This window comes from Leptodactylus fuscus, chromosome 3 (genome assembly GCF_031893055.1).
Source record: "Leptodactylus fuscus isolate aLepFus1 chromosome 3, aLepFus1.hap2, whole genome shotgun sequence".
Taxonomy (NCBI): Eukaryota; Metazoa; Chordata; class Amphibia; order Anura; family Leptodactylidae; genus Leptodactylus; species Leptodactylus fuscus.
Window position 1 is genome coordinate 99,172,635 of NC_134267.1, and position 22,585 is coordinate 99,195,219.

The window sequence follows — 22,585 nt, forward strand, 5'->3', positions numbered from 1 at the left end:
GTAACAGATACAATTGATGCAAACGTCTGTAAAAAGCTATTTTATATTAGTTATGCACCTTTAACTGATCATGTCTAAGACGTCTTGAGTTCTGGTCTGCTTTGCTGTTTGTACATTTGTGGATTAAATGCTTCTGTGCCAACACCGAGAAGTGCAGAAAGAGTCTTTAAGGGGAAATGAAGTTCAGATAAATGTACTACATGGAGTGATCTGTCTTATATTTGAGCCAATGGAATTTTCCTTTGAACAGATGCCTGTCTAGATGCCAACAATAAAACCAATTGTACACAAACTGGCATTTCCTTTCATCTTGACACATCATTTTACATGCACTTTTCATGAAATATCAGTTGCTTGCTAAGTATCTGGCAGTTTTTGAGAAAAGGAAATGTAATTCATGTTGTGTGATTTTTTTGCCTGAGTGTAACCCTTGCTAGATTGTATTCCAGTATTTTGACTACAGATGTGCCAATCTACACAAATGTAATTTGGATAGGCTCTGAAGCATAATGTGCACTGAGGTGCGTAAAGATCACAGACACATTTGCTTTTTGTTATATCTACTGCCAAGAAAAAGAACAAGGAACAAACTTTACACTTCCACGCTGGTGCTCAAATTCTGAATCAAATAGAAAAGGCTTAAATGGCTTGGTTTGCCACTGGATGTAGACAGATTTTCTTTCAAAGAATTCAGTTTTGATAAGCCTTCAACTCTCCCCATATTTTGTTATGGAAAAGCTTGAGACTGCTTATGCTTCTGTCTATATTAAAACTTTCTGTATAGTGAAATGGAAAGAGTTACAGCAGCCCCTGGTACACAAGATTTTCACGCTAACTGCATAGTTAAAATTCCCGCTGGCTTTAATTCTAAGTTCTTTTCTGTAACTTCTCAGGCTATTCTGTGTATAATAATAATGTTTTTTGGTAGTCTGAGATATTCCTCCCTGATATTGGATTGGCCAGCAAATTGTTACTGTGAAACAAAAGAGTCACTTTAACCCCTTAGTGACCAGCCTGTTTTGGACCTTAATGACCAAGCCACAGTTTGGAAATTTGCCCTGTGTGAACTTATCAGTGAATAATTCTGTAACAATATAGCGCATCCAAGCAATTCTGATATTGTTTTTTCATGACATGTTGTACTTTACTGAGAAGGTAAAATTAGACTGATATAACGTGTGTAAATTTATTAAAAAACTTGCAAATGCTGAAAATTTTGAAAAATTTTCAATGTTTTCCATTTTCAACTGCGATAAGTTAGGGGACCCTGGAACGGGGACACAAGAGACAGTGAGCCCTAGGCTATGCCCCCCGCTCTCCCTTCCTATTGCCAGGCCCTATCCTACGTAATAGGCGGCAACCACGAGGACAGTCCCTCCCTGAGTATGTGACACACAAAACGCAGACAAGATGAACAACAACAATGGGAAGTCAACTTAGCCAAGGGTCAGTAACAGTCGGGCAATACAGTACCAAATCGGAGTCCAAAAAGAGAAGTCAGTGAGGAAAGCCAAAGGTCAAGTATAATAGAGTAATCAAAAACAGCAACAGACAGAGCAGGTATGCGCACGGCAATAGCAAGCGCCGGTGTGAACAGGAACCAAGGTTAAATAGGGAGGAAGAACCCGCCCATGGAGTTGACAGGAAGGCAGCTGTCAATCACAGGGCACGGCCAGATTAACCTCTAGAGGATCAGAGCAAACTGAAGGTGAAGGAGATGGGTGTGGTGGAAAATCAATCACCAAGGTGAAAGAATAGGGCAGTGTTCAGACAGAGCAAGGAGAACCAAACGGAAAAAAATCACAACCGAACACATCTCCTGCGCCGCAGCATGCGGCCGGATGTTACACGATATCTCACATATACACAATAATACAGGGCAAAAAAGTTAGTAGTTATATATTTCTAAATGTTCCTTTTGTGTTTCAAGCATATTTGAAATAATTTTAGCATATTTGAGTAATTTAGACAATTTAGAAGTTTATCAAATTTATAAGCAAATTTTGGAAATTTTGAGTTTGTGATTTTTTTCCTGTACCAAGCTATGACCCCATTGCTAAATGACCTAATTTGTAAAACTAGACCCCTTCAGGTATTCCGTGAGGGGTATAGTGAGCATTTTGATCAAACAAATATTGTTTTGCAAGAATTATTACAAATGATGAAAAAAAATTACATTTTCATTTTCTTCAAATATGTGTCATTTTAAAGCCAGTTTTTTTGCACACAACACATCAAAAAGAAGAAACACACCCCAAAATATATCACCCCACTTCTCCCGTGTTAAAAATGTACACTTTGTGGCCTTAGTCCTATGTACGCACATACAGTAGGGCCCAAGAGGTAGGGAGTGCCAATTGGATTTCAAAACACAAATTTTGCTTGCAGATATTTTAGGCCCATTGCACATTTGAACAAGATTTGAGTTACCAAAGCAATTGAAAACCCCCATAAATGACACCATTTTATAAACTAGACCCCTTAAGGTATTCATTGAGGGGTATAGTGAGTACTTTGACCCCATAAGTTTTTAGAAAATTTGCATCAAACAAAAACATTTCATATTTTTTACACAAAAGTGTCATTTTATAGGCAGTTTTTTTTTGCACATAACACATGAAAATGAAGAAAACACCCCAAAATAGATGACCCCATTTCTCCCATGTTCAAAAATGCACACTTTGTGGCCTTAATCCTATGTACAGATGCACGATAGGGCCCAAAAAGAAGGGTGCACCAACTGGATTTCAAGACACAATTTTTGCTTCTAAATGTTTCAGGCCCATTGCACATTCAAACAAGATTTGAGTTACCAAAACAATTGAAAACCCCAATAAATGACACCAATTTATAAACTGGACCCCTTAAGGTGTTCATTGAGGGGTATAGTGAGTATTTTGACCCTATAGCCGTTTCACAGATTTTACTAACCTTGGGATGTGTAGGTCAAAAATTATTAAAATGTCCCTTTATCCCCAAAGTTTTCATTTTCACAAGGGGTTAAAAGAGAAAAATCCCCCCACAGTTTGTTAAACAATTTCTCATGAACAGGGCAATACACCATATGTGGTCATAATCTGCTGTATGGGGACATGGTGGGGCTCAGAATGGGAAGAGGGCTATTTGGCTTTTGGAGGGCAGATGTTGCTGGAATAGTTTTCAGGTGCCATGTCGCATTTGCTGAGCCCCTAAAGTATCAATACAATGGAAACCCCTCAAAAGTGACCCAGTTTTAAAAACTACACCCATCAAAGAATGTATCAAGGTGCATTATCACTTTGAGCCTAAAAATCCTTCCCGAAAATTAATGTACAAAATGAAAATTTAAATTTTTAAAGAAATATGCCATTTCGGTGCCCCATACGTTGCACCCACTTTGTGTTGTCAGAGACCTGCACTCCTAAAACTATTAAGTGGGCCATCCTGAGGGGCAAAAAATTATATATGTGGGTGTAAACTGCTGCTTGGGCACACAGCAGGGCTCAGAAGGGAAGGAGCACTGCACTTTTTAGCTTTTGGGGTACAGATTTAGAGGGACTTTCTGGGTGCCATGTTGTTTTTGCAGAGCCCAGGAGTTGACAGTAAACTGGAATTCCCCAAGAAGTGACCCCATTTTGTAGGGGCAATTTTAGGGTCTCTGCAAATGTGACATGGTGTCCAAACACCAACAATCTAAATGTCACGGACTGAATTCTTGAACCCATGACTTCCTGGCTATGTTCTGCAGCCTTAACCATAGTACTATTTGGAATCCTGTTTTGTTTTGTGCTTTACCTTGTCTGGTCTCTTCTGTTGGAGTAATTGGGTTATTAAGATCACCTGTTCTGTGGCCAATCACAGTTTAGCCTGTCCTATATAAACTCACAGCTCACTCCATCCTGTGCCTGATTATTCTGTCTGCTTCCTGTTGCCCTGAACCTCACCACTACCTTGCTGCTCCTGAGTACTGAACTTTTGCTAACGTCTGACTACGATTGATCTGCTCCTCCTGTGTACCGAACCTTGCTAACGTCTGACTACGGTTGATCTGCTCCTCCTGTGTACCGAACCTTGCTAACGTCTGACTACGGTTGATCTGCTCCTCCTGTGTACTGAACCTTGCTAACATCTGACTACGGTTGATCTTCTCCTCCTGTGTACCGAACCTTGCTAACGTCTGACTACGGTTGATCTGCTCCTCCTGTGTACCGATCTCGGCAAACATCTGACCACGGTTTCTTCTACCTCTGAGGTACCTTTCCTCCATTTATTATTATTTAAGTATTGTACCATTTGCCCCACCATTTGGACTCCAAATCTGATAACTAGCATCGTTACACTAAATCTGGACTCCAAAAGCACATATCGCTCCTTCATATCTGCGCCCTGCTGTGTACTCAAATGGCGGTGTATGCCCACATGTGTGACACTGGTGTACCCTGGATAATGTACTTAATGCCATATGGAGCACTATTTTGGTTTTTAGACGTCATGCCACTTTTGCAAAGCCCCTGAATTGCCAATAAAGTGGAATCCGCAGACATGTCACACCATTTTGGACACTACCCCACTGATGGGATTTATCAAGTGTCGTAGCGATCATTTTAATCCTTGAGTGTTGCATTTATTTATTTTCCAGAAATGAACTTGTAGCTGATGTTGAGAAGTTAAAAATGAAATTTTCCCAGAGATTTGCCATTTCAGTGCCCAAAATGTTGTGCCCATCAGCAGAGATACACACTCCAAAAACTGGTAAGCGGGTATCCTGGACACAACAGCTTTTAGAGCGTTCATCTCTGATACAAGGCGGGCACAATATATTACGCACTGAAATGATGTATTCTTGGAAAAATTGTCATTTTCACCTCTCACAATCAGCTTCGTATTCATTTATGGATAATAAGTTATTGCAACACTTGTTGGTTAAAAATGCTCTCTGTACCCCTGGATAAATCCTTCAGGGGTGTAGTTTCCAAAATAAGGTCACATATCAGGGGATTCCACTTTACTGGCGTTTCAGCTCTGCAAAAGTGTCAGTGTCCAAAAACCAAACCGTCTATGCTCCAAAAACCCTTCTTCCCTTCTGTGTCCGGCTGTGCCCTAATATCAGTTTATACCACATATGACATTACGTCCGTTATCCTGGGTACACCAGTGTCATACATGTGGCATAAACTTTCTTTTTAGTTGCTATGATTCCTAGGATTTCTCTATCTGCCATGAGCTTGTATGTGTTTTTCTCTCTTGTTATATACTACTGTACCATCTATGAAACTGTATCACTGAAATTTCCCCATTGTGGGACTATTAAAGGATTATCTTATCTTAAACTGCAGTTTGGGCGCACAGCAGGGTGCAAAAGGGAAGGAGCGCGATGCAGCTTTTGGAGTACAGATTCAGATGTTTGGTATCTGGACGCCATGTCATGTTTGTAGAGCCTGTAAGGTACCAGAAAAGAGGATTCCCCAAAGGAGTGACCTCATTTTGAAAACTTCACCCTTCAAAGAATTTATCAGGGGGTGTAGTGAGTATTAGTATCCCGGTTGTGACTGCACAATGGATGGTGAAGATGGAATATGTAAGCTGTGTGAAGTACATTGCAAATGCCACATTCCCTACTATGTCCCAGTAGCTCCTATGATTGGGGGAGTCACTTTGGGAGTCACTCTGGGGGTCACTTTGGGGTCATTTCTGGTGTCTTTATCCTCATAGGCTGTAAATCTGGGGTGTCCCCTGATATCCGCTCGCACAGCTTATATATTCCCTGTCTGCCGCAGCCAGTTGTGTTCTAATAATTTGGCGATTTTTGGGGGTTTTTTTGTCTTCACATTACTAGATGCTATATTTTCCTTATTTTTCTGGTGACGTGGCCATATAAGGGCTTGTTTGCGGGATGAGATGCATTTTGTAATGACACAATTTTTGGGTGTCTACATCTTATTGAATACATTTTATTAACCCTTTTTTGCTGGATTTAAAAAAGAGAAAATCAATTCTGGCATTGAGTTTTACCTTTTAGTATAGATACTACTCCCTGATATAGGAATACCCCTTTAAGGTACTGTTTTTAAGGGTTTGCTACTGTATTCATGTCACCTCTGTGAGAAAGTGCCTTTTTTAAAGGGGTGCTTAGTATTAGTAAGACCTATTTTTAAGTAACCTATTAGAGAAATTAATAGAACTCTTTTTTTCTGACCTGTTAGGTCCTAAATGCTTCACAAGCCAATAACTGTGCCATGTAGGGGCCTTTAATAGGAGCAGAGCCATATCTTTGTAGCCACAAACTGATAATGCACTGCAGGGATAATTGTCTTTTTATGGATATGCAAATCAGTCTGCAAGTTTATTGGGGGATTGTCTAATTTGCTAGATTTGACTACAGACAATTGCAAGCTCTCTGGCTCTCCTCTAGAATTGGTGCCCAATATATCCCTTTTAGCTGTGATTGACATTTTACAGCTCTGCCTGCTTCACGGTTGTCTTTCAGTTAGATCAGGCCTGTCCCAGATGTACCTGGAGACTGATTTACATATCCATATAAAGATGATTATGTCTGCATTGCTTCATCATTTTGTGGCCACAGAAGAATGTTTCTTTATCTATTAAAGAAACTTTGGCACTGTTATTGGTTTGGGAGGAAATGCAGAGCAGAAACAAAGACCACATCTCACTCTGGTAGACCCGGCAAGTTCTTTCATTACACAGAGGTCTCCAAATTTTCACAGGTTTTGTTGAGAAATATGGATTATTAGCAATAAAGCTTATGAGGGTTACCCCTTTAATTAAAGGTATCCTATAAGGCACAATAGAAAGACTGGACATAGACATTTAATAAGTGCTTCATCCCCAGGATTGAAGAAAATATTCACTGTTTAATGCATATCCTGTCAAAAATTTCCCTACTTGATGCTGACTTCGCACTAAAAATCCTTGACTCCCTGTGGGACTACTGTATCATACTATAATCAAGTTGTTCATAAAGGACACTAGTCTTATGGGTAAGCTGGGACTCCCAACATCATAGATCACTATGATGCTTGAAGTCATTGTTCGTTCTGGAAAATATGGCCAAATTATGGACCTTATCTACCAGTGTAATCCAATGGTATATCTAATCACTGGATTTAAGTATATTACATTTTAAATAATTTATTTAAAGTTACTGTATGTTTTGTTTTGTTTTTTTTGGCATTCATCACCTTTAGGCATCAAATATATATTTTAAAAAAAAAAACAAAACAAAAAAAAAACAAACTTTTTTTTTGTTTGATTCCTTTTCAAGTCCATTTTAACACATTGGTTTGACTAGTAAAAGGTCTCATAAGTTGGTCCCCACTGCCATCACCACTTAAGACATAGGGGGGAATTTATTAAGACATAGCCTTTAAAATAATGTTATGTAATAGTAATAGTGTAAAGTAGCTGGGCACTACAATATCATAGATACTGCCATATACCTTTATGGAATTTAATTTGTAACACTAAACATTCTCTTCTCAAATGTTAATGGTGTGATCATAAGCAGTGAGTAAAATTGAAGTATACATCGTTCCTACAAGCTCTAAATGTTCTCATTAGATGAAAGACAGTATCATTAACTTTAAGATTGCCTAAAATACCTACAAAGAAATAACAGGAAATCAATATTAAACACACAGTATGTTCTTAACACTTTACAAACAATTAAGGAAAGGCCAACATTCCTGAATCAAAGTGTTCTATCTGCCTATGAGCACAGTAACCATGACACAACTATGTAAACGTAATGTGCACTCTTCAATTAGTTTCTTCATGGTCATTTTTAATATGTGCTCATCCTTCACATTTACCCTTCATAAGGCAAGAAAGCTTTCTGCTTCAAAGCTAAAGCCAATGGCACAAACTCAACTGCCAAGATAAAATGTCTACAGTAAAATCATTTATTTTTCCATTGAACTCATTAGAATGTTTTAAATGGAGTCTGGCAGCAAGGAAATGGGTAAAAAATATGCAAATCTATTCTCCAGGATGTAATTAGGAGAACAGTGCCTCTGTATGCTGCCCTCTAGGGGTAGCCCCCTTAACATCATGCATTACTCAATTAATAAGCCTACTGACATGATGCGGGGTTTATTGCCAAATTAGTATTTCTATTCCAAAAGGAACAGATCCCCAGCTATGGGCAGCGCTGTTTCGGTCTTTTGGACCTCGTCAGCATAGCGCAGGGATACTAATAGCAAGGAAATGGTGACGTATCCAGTCCCAGTACCCAGCAGAAGACAGTTTTACAAGCACCCTCTTACCTTTATTATTGTAAATCTTGCTTTCATTTGCACAAAAATCACATTTTCCTGATATGCCAACTATAATAATGTACTTTTTGTAGTGTTGCAAAATCTTGATGGGTTCTGTTTGTAGCTGTGCCTTCTACAGCACAACCCCACCCAGCTTCTCTTCTTGCAACGGATTTGGATCCTCTCTGCTTTCCTGGCTCTTCACAGACGTTGATATTCCCAATATCCAAAGGAATATTGTACTGGCAATAATAAACCCTCTAGCCCCCAACTTCCACTCTAATTGGGCTCTGTGGTCTGACTACATTGACCAAGCAGGAGGCCTTCTCTGCAACCGGCCTGATCCCACTTCGTAATATCTTTTTGAAATGTACCTCCAGACTTATACTGGTTTATACTTTTAGACTATTTTCTCTTACGTTTAATGAGCTATGTCATGTCTTCTTCTGTTCTCCCCCCACCTTCCCTTTCCACCCTCTGTTGATATTGGCTTTGACTGTCCTCTGTCGGACACAGGATATACTCGAATCTCTGCCACATGTATTACTTATTTACCACTGTTCACTTTTTCTACTGTTTGTATTAGTACTCATGTTTATTATGTGCTATGAATATATTATGTCCTGTTGCTGCAACGTATGATTGTATAATGTTGGTACTTGTTTTCTTTGTTTTTTGCTCCTCTATTGTTAACATTCTTTCTTCTTAATAAAATTTTAAAATTAAAAAAAAACAAAAACTCTGAAGTTCTCCTGAACTCTAAGATGCACACATCCATGGCTTGGTGATGACATTGGAAACCAGAAGTGTATGGTGGGCAAGATGGATTCAACCAAGTATCAGGGCTACAGAAATACTATGGGTTACTGAATATTGCTGTGAAATGTATTAAGGCTAGTGTACCCTACATTCTGGCTAACCCATAGTTTTTCCACGAAATCTCACACACAACTATGATCTACTATGTCTCAATTTGTCCATTCCTATTGCAGGTTCCTTACAAGGATCAGTTCTTCTGGGCCCCATGAGAAATATACAGTATTTGTGCTAGATATGTGGCAGCCATCACGCCTTCTTATTCAGATTCTAATTGGTATGAGCAGACTCCTCACATAGAAATATATTTATTGAAGCATTGTCTATTTTTCCACCAACTTTCCCCCTTCCTCAAGTCTATATTTTGTAGATTTGTTTTGCTTTGTATGATTTAAACTAACACCTACATTTTTGTATCCTTTAGTACAAGGAAGGGCTTTTGCAGCCTGAAACATTGCTATCAGCTCTTTGCTCTTACAATATCGGCACCCTGTTTATGATATATTGCACTAACATGGAATAAAATAAAACTAACAAGCAAGCTCAACTACCTGGAGTGCTGTTCATCTTTTTAAATTGAGCCGGTGGGTAGCTAATCCAGGGAATATATATAGAACTAAACGTTACTAAGTGCCAATATTATGAGCACTCATAAGAAGACCTCTATAGCTCTATAGCTTCTAAAAAGATCTCTGAGTTATTTTATACCTCTGATGATGGCACAGCGCTTAGCGTGGCCCTAGAAACACGTAAGGCGCCTGATTTAGGTGTTCTTATAAGTGTTCATGATATTGGTACTTGGTATGGTTTAGTTCTATAGATATTCCCTGGATTAGCTACCCTTCGGCTCAATATAGAGCTGTGGTGGTTGGAGAATATCTGTAGCTAGAATAGTGTAATACTTGCCTTAGACTTTCTCCCCTTTCTCTGAGGTTTTGATGTTGCTGATGAGTAGCCTGACAGTTGCTTAGTGGTATTGATTTTCTGTCCGCTTATGGTTGGTTTCTTGTTTTGAGTAACCTAGAGGATAATACTGTTTATTTTCTGGTATTAAGGGAGCAGTTGCCAAATGACTAAGTGAGACATATGTCACTTAACAATTATATGATTAGTCCCCCAGCCATGTGCAACTTTACCTGCTCCTAATTTTACTTCACTTTTTTGCCGGACACGTTTTTTTAAATTTATTATCTTTTTAGACGACATTAATAAAGATAGTATTTTTACACATACTCTTTTTGGAAAGTGACAATTTGCATAGGTTTTTTATATTGCAGAATTGTACATTTTATTATACAAACAACAATATTTTTATCTTAATATTTGTGTGAAACTGGGCAACTCCTTTAAAGTGTAACAAACATTTTGGACAATTTTCAGTTTTTCTGGCAGTATGTGTCATTAAAGGGGCTCTATCATTGGGAAAAGTCATTTTTATCTAAACACATGCTTGCATAGGCTTTAGAAAGTCTATTTCACACTTACCTTTTGTATGTAGATTGCTTCAGTGGTCTCTGAATAAGTCCGTTTTTATTCATATGCTAATGAGCCTCCAGCCAGCTCAGGAAGTTCCCAGCAGCCTCCTCTCTCCTATTATCTCCTATGTGTGTGAAGCAAACAGGAAGCGAGTCATCAGCAGCCCCAGCAGCAGCAGCCTCCCATAGAAAACAGCAGAGAGATGTGCACCATCTATCGTGCACTAGTCTAATTAGCATATGAATATAAACGGACTTATTAAGAAACCACTGAGGCAATCTACATACAAAAGGTAGGTGTGAAATAGACTTTCTAAGGGCTATGCAAAGGTGTGATTAGTTAAAAATGACTTTTCCTAGTGATAGAGCCCCTTTAATACATTTTGTAATATATTATGTTAACATATTTTGGTTCCTTTCTATGAAATACTGCATTTTTTTTTACCCTTTCCCTGCTTCTCACTGTATATGGAGTACAGCTTATGTAAAATGAAAAGAAAATGAAGGGAAGAGAAGGCCACTTCAAACAATTATATTGTGAGAATTTCAAACTTGCTTTTGGTGTTATATGAAAGAGGAGATTCTAAAGTTGTAGGTATCTGTCAGTGACCAACTACTTCACCCCAAGTGTGAGAAGGTCCTTCTCCCAACCGCGGTCAGGCTGTATTATCACCTTCAGGCTAAGCCAAGATCACTCCGCATAGAGAACTAAATGATCCTGAGTCCTTCTTTTTCTTCTGAGTTGCTTTGACTCTTAGTATCTTTTCTATCTGCTATGAGCTTGTATGTTTTTGTTTTTTTGTTTTTTTTTATATATTACTGTATGATCCATGCTGCTGTAGCACACTGCGTTTCCCCATGGAGGGACTATTAAAGGCTTATTTTATCTTATCTGCATTATTTCCAGAGGTATCACTGGTTGAAAACACAAACGGCATTGGAATATTTATGGTATATGCAGTTGCAGGTAGCTACAACATTAGTGTCATATGAAAGAAGAGAATCTTCTCTTTTATATAACACAAAAGTACATTTCTATGTTTTATAATGTCCCATATATAATTGTTTGACGTGACCCTTCCCTTCTCTTCATTGTACACATTGAGAAACAGGGGCAGCTCTCAATAGAGAAGCAAGGGAAATAATAAAGAGATGCAGGACTTCACATAAAGGAGCTAAAAATCTGTTAATAAAGTATCTTACAAAATGTATTAATGACACAAATATTGCTATTGTGCTAATAAATCTAATTTGCAACGAGGGTTGAATAATTCTGATTGCAAATGTATCTCTTAGGGCTAGTTCACACTTACAATGGTGGTCTATGCAGACCGCCAGGCTTCTTTTTTCCGCTAGCGGCGGGCTGCCGCTAGCGGAGAAAAGAAGCGACCTGCCCTATCTTCAGCTGCCCCCGGCAGCACCCTCCTATGTCGGCTCATTCATTTGAGCCGATAGCGGAAGGGAAAGCCGCAACCACGATGGTCGCGGCAGGCGGGTTTTGACCAGAGAGAGACGCAGCTTAAGTGAACTAGCCCTTAAGTGGTGATGTGAATTATTACTGGGTTTTGCTTTGTCTACATTGCCTGTATATTTACTATAAATTTTACAGATCCTAAACACTTATGTCTGTGTAATGTCTGTACATTGCTTTATCATTAAAACATATGCCAGCATAAAAGAGTCTATTGGTGGGCTGGCTATAGAATACAGTGGTAAATGGTATGCTATTACAACTATCGTCAAACAACTATCCCATGAGTGTAATGTTACACTTTAAACGTGCAAATGCACTGTTGGGACTCAAAGAATTACAATTCTTTGTAAAGTCTGCGAATTAAAGACAATTGTAGTAACCGACTCATTATAAAACTAAATCTGTTCTTTAAGTGGACCCAGCATAACAACTCTATAAGTAATTGAAATGACGTCAGAGACATCAAATTCCTCATGCATATTTTAGCAATAATGGACCGGACAAATAGAGGATCACCGCGCTCAATCCATCGTCTTTTAAAATTTCACTTTATTTTGGGAATGTAGACACAACGCGTTTCGAGCTTACCGCCCTTTTTCAAGTGTATAAACTGTCCCCAATGCTTCCTGTGCAGTCTGGTCCTTCTGCTCCAATGTTTTCTTGCGGTGGAAGTCCCAGATGCACTGTGACATCCAGGTCCCTTTCCTTAGGTTGCTCATTGGCCTCATGCATATTTTATGACAGATTGGCTGCATATATTCCTCTTAAATTGGCATATATAGGAGGAAGGGTCTCCCTCTCACAACACTTTGATCGCTATCAATGTCCAAATATCATAAATCTTTTGCAGTTTATTGATATTTATGATACATGTTATCAGACGTGCCCCTTGCCCTGACAGATCATTCATTTTTTTATTGAAAAAAGAACAGGAGGTCACAATATATCCAAATAAGAGAGGCTTGGCAGAAAGGTGTAACTGAAAGGGTCAGCTGGACTTGTCCATTCTAAGAACTGCTTTGTTGTAATTGTTGGTGAGGGGTTTTAACTTTACTTTTTATTCGTTAAACAAATTTACTTAACTTATCAAGAGAAAATACATTATTTCTAGAACCACTCTCCTTCTTTACCCCACCCAATTCTGACTCTAGACATTTTTCTAATTCCTGGCACTGCCCTGAGTTTTTTTCGCTGTGTGTGAGTGCAGTATCAAAACCCTTTAACATGCAGTATACTCTATTTTGTGGTGAGTTTATGATGTGGGGCATGGACATCTGCAACAGATACTTCCTAAACATGGCCTTATTCTACTCTATTCTGTTACCAAATATTGAATGTTATATTCCTTTGTGTGATTTAAAGCAGTTAGGAGACTGGAATAAGAGGACACTTGGCTTTGGTGACTGTAAATGGGTAAGAAGTTGATTGGATAATACTATGTAATTGAAATTAACCTTGCTATGAAAGATAAATAAAAGTTGAACAGTACCCTAAGGGCAGAAGCAGAGAGGGAAGGAAGCCTATGCGTAATTGTATATTGTTCCCTTGCATGTGTATGCCCCTTTGCTTCCCAATTGCTTATCCTAAAGCTCCCCCCTAACATTACAATTTAATAGACAGTAGGAAGCTGCTTTTGGTAGGCAGTGGGACCCTTCTCATGCTTATTGTATGTCCTGCAGTATCCATTCTCTTTTAATTCTCTACAAATACTACATTTATTTTCAATAGTCTCAAACATTCAGTTTTTCAGAACAATACAAATTTTTTTCTGTCAAAAAAGTATGTAGGCAGAAACCGGTCCAATAGCGCCAAATAGGTCCTGTTAAGGAATTGCCAGTAGAGCAATTCCCCAATGCTGCTGCTGAAACCTGGGAGGAAGAGAAAGACAGACAGTGAGTCCTAATCTCGACCCAGCCCCTGTCCCTATCTACTTGCCTCACTGTCCTAATGACAGGGACAACTGGGCGACAGCTCCTTCTCTAGATAAGTGTACACAGAACAGGACAGACAATTTAACATAGAAGAGGAGTCAGCAAGCTGAGATCAAACCAGAGAGACAAACAGTACCTAATCGCAATCCAAAAGAGAAGTCACAAGAAAAGCCAAAGGTCAGAAGTCAATAAATACAATGCAATAGCAAAGAGAAGCGCTTAGCAAGGACAGAGTAACAATAGCCAGCAAACGTGTGGGCTGATGACCTGTTTACAGGAGGTAAAAATGTACCCCAGGCTTGACTGGTAGATAGGCTATCAATCACTAAGCATACAGCAGTTAACCCTAAAAGTGCCAATACAAAATGACCAGAGTCCAGGAGCAGGTAATCATGAGAGGACATGCCTCCTGCACCATACAATGTGTCCCAAGGATGGTGCAGAAGTTCGAACGGGTGCAGACGTAGCAGATGCGTCCTGGTTTTGTTTTTTCCTCTATGTCCTACACATCTCTTTGGCTTGCAGTTCTAGTAAATGCATAATCTATCTGTATGGTATATGTGCCCTTGTGCTAAGGTAAAGCAATAGTTTTGGATATTGGCTGTAAGATATAACATCACATAGCTACTTATATGGATTCCAAATACCAAATGACATTTTAGAACCGTTACACTTTTATATACTATGCTGAATATGTGGCTGATCTCAATCATGTTACAATAATATGCATTTCTGCTATTTGCATGCTCAGCACTTGTATAGATTATTAATAACAGACTATGAGCACAGAGTCTTTTACTTCTTGCTGTAGTCCAAATATTTTCACTTTCATGTGGGCTCAACAGCATAGCCCAGACACTATTATTTCTCAGCATGTTGAACATTACATACACATATAGCAAACTGGACTTTGTATAAAAACACTACATTTATATCCTCCTGAATTTTATGGGTCATTGGCTACCTTAAGTCATTGCGCTGGAATTTCATTACTGGGAAATGTATTGCTAAACATTAATTTCAGCTTTTGATGTTAGGGTAAAACTTGACCCATGTTCATAATAAGGATAGATTACTAGAGCCCTACAGATAAAACATTTGCTGATATTCATATGTAAAGGAATTCAGTGGTTTCCTTGTGGAATTCTCGAAGGGAAAGTAAGACAGAATCCAAAGCTCATGTCAATATAAAGTATATTAGTTAACATAATGTAGTCATTGTATTATAAAAGTCATGGTTCTATGTGGGTATATTTTATTACTGACTATTAGCATTTGACTCCAATAATATTGATGCGTAAAGGACCTCCTTCAGGAATCACCTTGGCAAACCTATATGAGCAGCTCTTTAAAATCAACAATCCTCTGCTTATACAAGTGATAGAACTTGTCTGGATATGACTGACAGCAATATGGTGTGGAAAGATGCTTTAAAAATAAATAAAAGTTAATAATTTATTTTTATCAGTTAAGAAAATGAAATAAATGAACTAAAAAAGGAAACTAAATCTGATCAATATTTAGTGTGACCTTTGGAGCAGGAGCTCCTAGAAGTGATGAAATGGGCCCCACAACATCGAGTCTGTCTGGGATTACATGAAGTAACAGAAATATTTGAGTAAGCCTATATCTACAGAAAATCTTTGGTTAGTTCTCCAAGATGTTTGGAACAATCTCCCTGCTGAATTCTATTAAAAGTTATGCACAAGTGTACCAAGAATTGACAGTGTTTTGAAGGCAAAAGGTGGTCATGCCAAATATTGATGTGATTTAGATTTCTCTTTTATCCCATAACAGCCAGTGACTCAGAGGTATTCTTTGCTGCATGAGATGGTGCATTGTTATGCATGAATATAATTTTGCTAGCGAAGGCACAGTTTTTCTCTTTGTATCATTGAAGAAAGTGGTCAGTCAGAAACTCTATATACTTCGCAGGAGTCATTTTCACACCTACAGGGACCCTAAAGGGGCCTATCGTCTCTCTCTCCATAATTCTAACACAAAACATGACTCCACTACCCTCTTGCTGATGTTGCAGCCTTGTTGGGACAGGGTGGCCATCCCCCAACCATCAACTACTCCATCCATCTGGACCATTGAGGGTTGCAAAGAACTCATCAGTAAATAAGACTGTTTCAAAATTAGTCTTCATGTATTTCTGGGCCCACTGCAACTGATTCTGCCGAAGGGAAATGTTTAGAGGTGGCGGAATAGTAGGTAAATGCACAACTGCAAGCCTCTGAAGTATCTTACATCATGAAGTTCGTGGGACTCCAGAGGCACCAGTAGCTTCAAATACCTGTTTGCTGCTTTGTAATGGAATTTTAGCAGCTGGTCTTGGGTGCATTCACACAGAGTAAAATGGAGTGTATTTTGGAGTGTAATTTTACACGATGTTTATGTTTTTTGGACCGTTTACGCATTTAGAAAAACACGCTTCCGGAAACGCTCAAAAAAACGCTCGTGTAAAAAAACGCTCCAAATTACACGCGTGAATTTTTTTACACTTGTAAAATTACACTCCAAAATGCACTCCATTTTACTCCATGTGAATGCACCCAACGCACGTGTATTTTTGCAAAATACACGTGTAAAAATAAGACTCCTATTGACTTCAATGATATTTTTTACACGTGTAAAAATACGCCTGTAAAATGTCATTGAAGTCAATGGGAGTCTTATTTTTACACGTGTATTTTGCAAAAATACACGCGCGTTTACTCGGTGTGAATGTCTGGCAGAAACTTTCCTCATTATGCCTTTATCTGCACAAACCCTTCTGTGCTCTGAATAAAGCTCTTCACAGTACATTGATGATGCTTAAGTTTTCGTGAAATAGCTAATGTTTTCATACCTTGCACTGTTTTATACTTTTCCGCAACAAAGAGATCCTTCTTCTTCTTTCCCATATTGCTTGAAACTTGTGGCCTGCTTGTATGACGTCCTTCTTAAGTAGGTTTCCTTAAATTGGGCTCACCTGTTAATCAAGGAAAGTAAAGTCTCACTTCCAGCATCTAAACATTGTCTGGTTTATTGGGTCCGATGACACCCTGGCACTGCACTGGAAGATCTGTGAGAGTGTAGTTGTCATAATGGCCTTGCTGCATGGGTGCAAGTGCAAAGCACATCTGAGAAAATGATAGAAAAATATTCGACAAATATAATACACAATGTTCCTAATTAGAGATGAGCGAACAGTGTTCTATCGAACTCATGTTCGATCGGATATTAGGCTGTTCGGCATGTTCGAATCGAATCGAACACCGCGTGGTAAAGTGCGCCATTACTCGATTCCCCTCCCACCTTCCCTGGCGCCTTTTTTGCTCCAATAACAGCACAGGGTAGGTGGGACAGGAACTACGACACCGGTGACGTTGAAAAAAGTAGGCAAAACCCATTGGCTGCCGAAAACATGTGACCTCTAATTTAAAAGAACAGCGCCGCCCAGCTTCGCGTCATTCTGAGCTTGCAATTCACCGAGGACGGAGGTTTCCGTCCAGTTAGCTAGGGGTTAGATTCTGGGTAGGCAGGGACAGGCTAGGATAGGAAGGAGAAGACAACCAACAGCTCTTATAAGAGCTAAATTCCAGGGAGAAGCTTGTCAGTGTAACGTGGCACTGACGGGCTCAATCGCCGCAACCCAGCTTTCCCAGGATCCTGAATGGAATACACTGTCAGTGTATTCCCGTATACCCGATATATACCCCCGATACCCGTTCCAACGGTGTGCCCCCCCACCTTCACCCCAGAAATACCCTGCAAGTCCCCTAGCAATAGGATTGGGGCTATATACACCCACTATTTTTGCTACTGCCATATAGTGCCATTGTCTCACTGGGAATTCAAAGAATATATTGGGCTTACATATAACTTCAATTCCAGGGAGAAGCTTGTCAGTGTAACGTGGCACTGACGGGCTCAATCGCCGCAACCCAGCTTTCCCAGGATCCTGAATGGAACACACTGACAGTGTATTCCCGTATACCCCATATATACACCCCAAATCCCCGTTCCAATGGTGTGCCCCCCCACCTTCACCTCAGAAATACCCTGCAAGTCCCCTAGCAATAGAATTGGGGCTATATACACCCACAATTTTTGCTACTGGTATATAGTGCCATTGTCTGACTGGGAATTCAAAGAATATATTGGGGTGACGTGCACCCACAATTTTTGCTACTGCTATACAGTGCCATTGTCTCACTGGGAATTCAAAGAATATATGGGGGTTATGTGCACCCACAATTTTTAATACTGGTATACAGTGCCATTGTCTGACTGGGAATTCAAAGAATATATGGGGGTTACGTGCACCCACAATTTTTAATACTGCTATACAGTGCCATTGTCTGACTGGGAATTCAAAGAATATATGGGGGTTACGTGCACCCACAATTTTTAATACTGCTATACAGTTCCTTTGTCTCACTGGGAATTCAAAGAATATATGGGGGTTATGTGCACCCACAATTTTTAATACTGGTATACAGTGCCATTGTCTGACTGGGAATTCAAAGAATATATGGGGGTTACGTGCACCCACAATTTTTAATACTGCTATACAGTTCCTTTGTCTCACTGGGAATTCAAAGAATATATGGGGGTTATGTGCACCCACAATTTTTAATACTGGTATACAGTGCCATTGTCTGACTGGGAATTCAAAGAATATATGGGGGTTATGTGCACCCACAATTTTTAATACTGGTATACAGTGCCATTGTCTGACTGGGAATTCAAAGAATATATTGGGGTTATGTGCACCCACAATTTTTACTACTGGTATATAGTGCCATTGTCTGACTGGGAATTCAAAGAATATATGGGGGTTATGTGCACCCACAATTTTTAATACTGGTATACAGTGCCATTGTCTGACTGGGAATTCAAAGAATATATGGGGGTTATGTGCACCCACAATTTTTAATACTGGTATACAGTGCCATTGTCTGACTGGGAATTCAAAGAATATATGGGGGTTATGTGCACCCACAATTTTTACTACTGGTATACAGTGCCATTGTCTGACTGGGAATTCAAAGAATATATTGGGGTGACGTGCACCCACAATTTTTGCTACTGCTATACAGTTCCATTGTCTCACTGGGAATTCAAAGAATATATGGGGGTTATGTGCACCCACAATTTTTAATACTGGTATACAGTGCCATTGTCTGACTGGGAATTCAAAGAATATATGGGGGTTATGTGCACCCACAATTTTTAATACTGGTATACAGTGCCATTGTCTGACTGGGAATTCAAAGAATATATTGGGGTTATGTGCACCCACAATTTTTACTACTGGTATATAGTGCCATTGTCTGACTGGGAATTCAAAGAATATATGGGGGTTATGTGCACCCACAATTTTTAATACTGCTATACAGTTCCTTTGTCTCACTGGGAATTCAAAGAATATATGGGGGTTATGTGCACCCACAATTTTTAATACTGGTATACAGTGCCATTGTCTGACTGGGAATTCAAAGAATATATGGGGGTTATGTGCACCCACAATTTTTAATACTGGTATACAGTGCCATTGTCTGACTGGGAATTCAAAGAATATATTGGGGTTATGTGCACCCACAATTTTTACTACTGGTATATAGTGCCATTGTCTGACTGGGAATTCAAAGAATATATGGGGGTTATGTGCACCCACAATTTTTAATACTGGTATACAGTGCCATTGTCTGACTGGGAATTCAAAGAATATATGGGGGTTATGTGCACCCACAATTTTTACTACTGGTATACAGTGCCATTGTCTGACTGGGAATTCAAAGAATATATTGGGGTGACGTGCACCCACAATTTTTGCTACTGCTATACAGTTCCATTGTCTCACTGGGAATTCAAAGAATATATGGGGGTTATGTGCACCCACAATTTTTAATACTGGTATACAGTGCCATTGTCTGACTGGGAATTCAAAGAATATATGGGGGTTATGTGCACCCACAATTTTTAATACTGGTATATAGTGCCATTGTCTGACTGGGAATTCAAAGAATATATGGGGGTTACGTGCACCCACAATTTTTAATACTGGTATACAGTGCCATTGTCTGACTGGGAATTCAAAGAATATATGGGGGTTATGTGCACCCACAATTTTTAATACTGCTATACAGTTCCTTTGTCTGACTGGGAATTCAAAGAATATATGGGGGTTATGTGCACCCACAATTTTTAATACTGGTATACAGTGCCATTGTCTGACTGGGAATTCAAAGAATATATGGGGGTTACGTGCACCCACAATTTTTAATACTGCTATACAGTGCCATTGTCTGACTGGGAATTCAAAGAATATATGGGGGTTACGTGCACCCACAATTTTTAATACTGCTATACAGTTCCTTTGTCTCACTGGGAATTCAAAGAATATATGGGGGTTATGTGCACCCACAATTTTTAATACTGGTATACAGTGCAATTGTCTGACTGGGAATTCAAAGAATATATGGGGGTTACGTGCACCCACAATTTTTAATACTGCTATACAGTTCCTTTGTCTCACTGGGAATTCAAAGAATATATGGGGGTTATGTGCACCCACAATTTTTAATACTGGTATACAGTGCCATTGTCTGACTGGGAATTCAAAGAATATATGGGGGTTATGTGCACCCACAATTTTTAATACTGGTATACAGTGCCATTGTCTGACTGGGAATTCAAAGAATATATTGGGGTTATGTGCACCCACAATTTTTACTACTGGTATATAGTGCCATTGTCTGACTGGGAATTCAAAGAATATATGGGGGTTATGTGCACCCACAATTTTTAATACTGCTATACAGTGCCATTGTCTGACTGGGAATTCAAAGAATATATGGGGGTTATGTGCACCCACAATTTTTAATACTGGTATACAGTGCCATTGTCTGACTGGGAATTCAAAGAATATATGGGGGTTATGTGCACCCACAATTTTTAATACTGGTATACAGTGCCATTGTCTGACTGGGAATTCAAAGAATATATTGGGGTTATGTGCACCCACAATTTTTACTACTGGTATATAGTGCCATTGTCTGACTGGGAATTCAAAGAATATATGGGGGTTATGTGCACCCACAATTTTTAATACTGGTATACAGTGCCATTGTCTGACTGGGAATTCAAAGAATATATAGGGGTTATGTGCACCCACAATTTTTACTACTGGTATACAGTGCCATTGTCTGACTGGGAATTCAAAGAATATATTGGGGTGACGTGCACCCACAATTTTTGCTACTGCTATACAGTTCCATTGTCTCACTGGGAATTCAAAGAATATATGGGGGTTATGTGCACCCACAATTTTTAATACTGGTATACAGTGCCATTGTCTGACTGGGAATTCAAAGAATATATGGGGGTTATGTGCACCCACAATTTTTAATACTGGTATACAGTGCCATTGTCTGACTGGGAATTCAAAGAATATATTGGGGTTATGTGCACCCACAATTTTTACTACTGGTATATAGTGCCATTGTCTGACTGGGAATTCAAAGAATATATGGGGGTTATGTGCACCCACAATTTTTAATACTGCTATACAGTGCCATTGTCTGACTGGGAATTCAAAGAATATATGGGGGTTATGTGCACCCACAATTTTTAATACTGGTATACAGTGCCATTGTCTGACTAGGAATTCAAAGAATATATGGGGGTTATGTGCACCCACAATTTTTAATACTGGTATACAGTGCCATTGTCTGACTGGGAATTCAAAGAATATATTGGGGTGACGTGCACCCACAATTTTTGCTACTGCTATACAGTTCCATTGTCTCACTGGGAATTCAAAGAATATATGGGGGTTATGTGCACCCACAATTTTTAATACTGGTATACAGTGCCATTGTCTGACTGGGAATTCAAAGAATATATGGGGGTTATGTGCACCCACAATTTTTAATACTGGTATACAGTGCCATTGTCTGACTGGGAATTCAAAGAATATATTGGGGTTATGTGCACCCACAATTTTTACTACTGGTATATAGTGCCATTGTCTGACTGGGAATTCAAAGAATATATGGGGGTTATGTGCACCCACAATTTTTAATACTGCTATACAGTGCCATTGTCTGACTGGGAATTCAAAGAATATATGGGGGTTATGTGCACCCACAATTTTTAATACTGGTATACAGTGCCATTGTCTGACTGGGAATTCAAAGAATATATGGGGGTTATGTGCACCCACAATTTTTACTACTGGTATACAGTGCCATTGTCTGACTGGGAATTCAAAGAATATATTGGGGTGACGTGCACCCACAATTTTTGCTACTGCTATACAGTTCCATTGTCTCACTGGGAATTCAAAGAATATATGGGGGTTATGTGCACCCACAATTTTTAATACTGGTATACAGTGCCATTGTCTGACTGGGAATTCAAAGAATATATTGGGGTTATGTGCACCCACAATTTTTACTACTGGTATATAGTGCCATTGTCTGACTGGGAATTCAAAAAATATATGGGGGTTATGTGCACCCACAATTTTTAATACTGCTATACAGTTCCTTTGTCTCACTGGGAATTCAAAGAATATATGGGGGTTACGTGCACCCACAATTTTTGCTACTGCTATACAGTTCCATTGTCTCACTGGGAATT